Source organism: Bos javanicus, chromosome 16 (genome assembly GCF_032452875.1).
Source record: "Bos javanicus breed banteng chromosome 16, ARS-OSU_banteng_1.0, whole genome shotgun sequence".
In the NCBI taxonomy this organism is placed as follows: Eukaryota; Metazoa; Chordata; class Mammalia; order Artiodactyla; family Bovidae; genus Bos; species Bos javanicus.
Window position 1 is genome coordinate 75,132,677 of NC_083883.1, and position 5,277 is coordinate 75,137,953.

At 42.7% G+C, this 5,277-nt stretch overlaps 1 non-coding gene across 1 annotated transcript; it reads right to left on the reverse strand.

Annotated features, from left to right (window-relative positions):
- Positions 1 to 744: 744 nt before the first annotated feature.
- On the reverse strand, positions 745 to 816 carry TRNAW-CCA (transfer RNA tryptophan (anticodon CCA)). Its single transcript has one exon. It is a non-coding gene; the product is annotated as a tRNA-Trp (tRNA).
- Between the last annotated feature and the right edge of the window lie 4,461 nt (positions 817 to 5,277).

Here is a 5,277-nt window from a genome sequence, read left to right on the forward strand (position 1 = left end):
CTAAATCGGGTCACAGTGTTGTTGAGGTTATAACCTCCTCGAGTAAGGTTTCTCTCAACCTTTAGTCTATGACTTATAGACTAAAGAAATCAGTTACCTGTCCTTCACCTCCACTCCACATCCGAGGGTGAGACAAAGACCAAAAAAGACTCCCCCTGTCAAAAAGCAGGGAGAGGCAGGAAGCGCTTTGTGGTTTCTGATCCACAACTGAGCACATGATGCTAGTTCCTGATTAGCCCTGCTCCATGGGAATGGTTCCATGGGATCTGGCTCTTCATTCTATTGGCTAGAGTGAAGCAAAGGACTATCCTTCTTTCAGTGGGAGAGGGACCCACGCAAAGGCTTGGATATGAGGGGTATGGCTCATTAGGGCACCTTTAGAGGATAACCACAGTGATGCAAAACCTCTTTCATACCATCCTCAGAGATATGTCTATTGCTACTTTGAAAAGAGTGACAGAGGATGCAATGTATAGCCCGGTAACTGTAGTTAAAAATTCTGTATTGGATATTTGAAAGTCTCAAAAGAATAGGTCTGAAAAGTTCTTATCACAAGAAAAATATATAACTCAGAACGGAGTTAGATGTTAACTATATTTATCTCAGTGAAAGTGAAAGGGAAGTTGCTCAGTCTTGTCCAACTCTTTGGGACCCCATGAACCATAGCCTACCAAGCTTCTCCATCCATGGGATTCTCCAGGCAAGAATACTGGAGTGGGTTACCATTTCCTTCTCCAGGGGATCTTCCCGACCCAGGGATCGAACCTGGGTCTCCTGCATTGGAGGCAGATGCTTTAACCTCTAAGCCACCAGGGAAGCCCATATCTCAGTGATCACTTTGTAATACATACAAATGCTAAATCATTATGTTAAACACTTGAAAATAGAATAACACATCAGTAATATCTCAATATTTAAAAAAGTAAAAGAAGGAAAAAAGAACCAGAGCGAAAAAGCATTTAATTTTCTATGTGGATTTGATGCTATACCAACCTATAAACTTCAAGCTATTATTAAGGTTAATTGTCCAATTTTGAAAAATAATAAGAGATTTGTTTGTCTTATAATTCTACTACTGTCAAGAGTGTGACCTTGGATAAGTCACTTAATCCTTGGAAGTGCTATTATCCCAATTAAAACAAAAACAAAAAGACGATGCAAACTACAGAGCTCATATGGTTATTGTGAGGATTAAGTGAGATAATGTGTGTCAAGTACGTTGCCCAGTGATGGGCATTTTGTAGATGCTCTACAAATGAGAGTTTAAAAGTATTGTTTTAAGACATAGGCTAAAAAAAGAAGGATTTTAGAAATAACCTGAAGTTCTGTGTTCACAAATTTCAACCTTGCACGGATATAAAATTGTAGGTAAATGATTTACATTTTGAGAAATGCACTGTTTTGAGATCACTGTGTTCTTGAGTGAGCACCCAGTATTCTATTTCTGTGGGTGATGATCAGAATTTTCCTAAAGAGAAGGCAGGCTATCATTTTTGGACAAGGGCAATCCTGTTAGCAGAGGAAAGAGGAAGACCTTTGAACTCAGGCAACCTGTAAGGATAGTGTGCATCCCTGGATAAAAACAGCAAAATTTTGGTTAAGTTAGAATAATTTGGTTAGTAACTGAAATGTAACTTAACTTTATAATCAAAAGTGGTAAAGCTTGTACACATCACTTACTCATGGTTACAATCATTATGGACATACATCAGAGGGGCAAAGTCAGGCTGAACATTGCACCAGAAATTACTGGGCAATGAAGAGGGTTAAACAAAAATTAAACACTTTATTAAGAGTGGAGCAGAGTTTCCATAGTATGGAAAGATAGTATTAAGCACATGGCTATGATTTCCAATTATATATATACTTCCATGTGGAAGTAGGGACAGATTCCCTCTGCTTGGGATCTAAAATCACTGCAGATGTTGACTGCAGCCGTGAAATCAGAATGTTTGCTTCTTGGCCGGAAAGCTATGACAAACCTAGAGAGTTTGTCTCTGCTGAAGAGCAGAGACATTACTTTGCTGACAAAGGTCCATACAGTCAAGGCTCTGGTCTTCCCAGTGGTCACGCACGGTTGTGAAAGCTGGACCATAAAGAAGACAGAGCAACGAAGAATTGATGCCTTTGAACTGTGGTGTTGGAGAAGACTCCTGAGAGTCCCTTGGACTGCAAGGAGATCCAACCAGTCAATCTTAAGGGAAATCCACCCTGAATATTCATCGGAAGGACTGATGCTGAAGTTGAAACTGCAGTATTTTGGTCATCTGTTGTGAACAGCTGACACATTGGAAAAGTCTGATGCAGGGAAAGATTGAAGGCTGAAGAAGAAGAGGGCATCAGAGGATGAGATGGCTGGATGGCATCACCGATGCAATGGACATGAGCTTGGGCAGACTTCAGGAGATGGTGAGGGACAAAGAGGCCTGGTGTGCTGCCAGGGCATGGGGTCACAAAGAACTGGATATGACCGGGCGACTGAGCAACAACATAATTTCAAGTATCACTGTGTGTGTGTGTGTGCGCGTGCACGCGCATATGTACAATTATAGATAATTCTAATAAAATTCCTTGTTTTACTAAGCAGAGTAGTCAGAAAATAATTTCCTTTTCTTTATGAGAGAGTCATAAACACACACACAGGGTAAGGTGCTATCTATATCTTAGCACAGAGATCTCTCAGAATTGTTTTAGTGGCCGAGAGCTTAGCTTCCCTTCTCCTTTAGTTACCCCCATGTCCACTTGCAGGTTCAAAGCTTGGTGATTCTTCCAGAGCCTCCCTTGTTCATTTCAGAGGCTAGGTTTTTCCTACTTTCCATACCTAACTACTTTATATTTATTGCTAACTATAGCTTAAAAGCAATTACATATTGTTGAAGTAAGTTAGACTGTAGAAGCTTGTATCCTTATTTTAAGTTAGTCCCCTGACAGCAGCCTGAAGTGTCTTCTGCAAAGTGTATGCTCTTCATGAGTTTTTCCTTTGCTTACTGTTATATCCAGCTTAGCAACTATATTTTGGATAATTTTGATTCCTAAAAGGCTGACCATTGGGTTAATAGGGCATTTTTATACTTCATAAATAAGCTTTGATTGAAAAACAATTTATAGGGCATCAGAACAGTTAAGCACAGTTAGGAAATGTCATACCAAGCTGTCTAGTCCACACATTACTGTAGTCAGTGGATTCCCAGAGCCCCTTTGAGAGACAGATTGAACTGTAGTGGACGTCAGTATTTCCTGAATCGCAGGTATGAACCCGTGTGTTGAACTCCCCTTGCTTCTGAGCCCCTGCACACGAGAGCAGAGAAACAGAGATGAGCCAACGCTGTGAGGGAACACGCATCCTGACAAAGCTTCCTCCGGTGCATCCTGGCCACCACCGGCCACTCCTATCCTTCTTGCACCTTTGTTGACACGCACTTCCCTGGAGGCTCAGAAGGTAAAGAATCCCCCTGCCAATGCAGGAGACTGGGGTTCCATCCCTGGGTGGGGAAGATCTCCTAGAGAAGGGAATGGCTGCCCACTCCAGTATTCTTCCTGGAGAATTCCATGGACCCATTCTATGGGGTTACAAAGAGTTGGACACAACTGAGTGACTCATGCTTTCACTTTCATTCACTGGCACATGCGTGCAGGGATCTGCTGATAGCTTGTACAGCAAAAATCCCCAGAGCTGCCTCCAAGTTTAGAATCTTCAGAAGATGAAACATAGTGGAAAAGCACTTTGGGGGTGCTGGGCAGCCCTTGTCCATTGATATGACCTGGAGGTGGTGAGTCAGGAGGGAGGTGCAGTTTAGAAAGCTCTGGAGCCAGGATTGGCTTTCCAGCCAAAATGTGAGAGATTTTCTCTGATTTGCTTCCATTTTCCCTTGATTTCCCTTCTACTCATCCCAGAGTCCCTGGTCAACACACTTCTCCCCAGGGTTCCCATAACGTCACCCATTTCTTTTAAGACACTATCCTCAGTTAGTACTTAAGCACAGCACCATGGCACCACTTTGTATTACCTAATAACCCCTTAAGGTGGGGTGTATCCCAATGGCAGGGACATTTTTATAGTAGCCCCATTCAAGGTAGAAAACATTTTAGCATTTAATCAATGAGTCTGACAGTCCACTTCTGATTTGAGCCCACATAGAAGCTCCCCTCCAACCTACCATCTATAATTGTCTATGTCCTGACACCCAGCTCCAGGTCCTAGCTGCTGTGTCCTGCTGGGTGAATAATGAAGTTGGTTCTCTAACCTCCAGCAACAACCTAAGGTGAATTATAGCTTGGGGCAAAGGTAGCTGGAAAGGGTGGTGGGAATTTAGATTTAATTGGAGTAGAGGCCACCAGCTTTGAAGATAAATGTCTTTTATTCTGAATCTATTCAATAATTACAGCCCACATTCATCCACAAAAAAATAGTGCCCCTGAGTTCAGAAAGGGGAATGTTGAGATCATTTTTCAACCCAGTTGGTCTAGATTCCCACCTCACCATCCTTGGCTTCTGCAGGCAGATGTTGAACATGGCTTGAGCACAGGGCTAGGGGGTTTCTGCCAAGCAGCTCCAGAGGCATCTACAAACCACAGTCACTGAAGACATTTCCCAGAAGGCTTTCAGAGTACAAATCTCTTTAATTAAAATAGGAAAACCATAGTGAGCGAGGTGAGAGAAGCTTGGCTGAGAGGGGAAGGAGGAGGGGGATGAAGGGAAGAAAGAGAAGGAGGAAAAGTAATAAATATTTTACAAGTGTTTTCAAACACTGCCCGTCTAACACCCAGTGGAAAATGCCACTTGATGGATTATATTTTGGGTTGGAAAGTGAGGCTAATTCAATGTAATGAGAGGTGAATGGGACTTCAGGCCCTTATCCAACCACAAGAGACCCCTTACAAAAGAGTCGGCTCTTTCAGTCATTAATTTTTTATGAAGTTTAATAGGCCTGAGCCTAGAGACCTTCTGTGGTGTTGATTAGCTTCATATTTCTCTCATTAATGTAGAATCTGATTAGCTCTTATAAAAAGCATTTCATCTCAGGCTCCAGCATGGCAACCACATTGTTCTGATATTAGGAACTGCACGTTTGATTCATCCGAGGAAAGAAACATCTGCAGAGACAAAGGCCCTGGCCTGGTGCTGTGGCAGAATGAGAGGCCTGCGGAGCCCGGCTGTCTCTCACATTTTGCTGGCTGCAACAAGGAACCCTCAACATTTGGTCCAGGATGACTTTATTGGAGGCCAGCAGTTTGGGTCCACTGCAAAGAGAGCGGGTTTGAAAGAATAGACAAGCC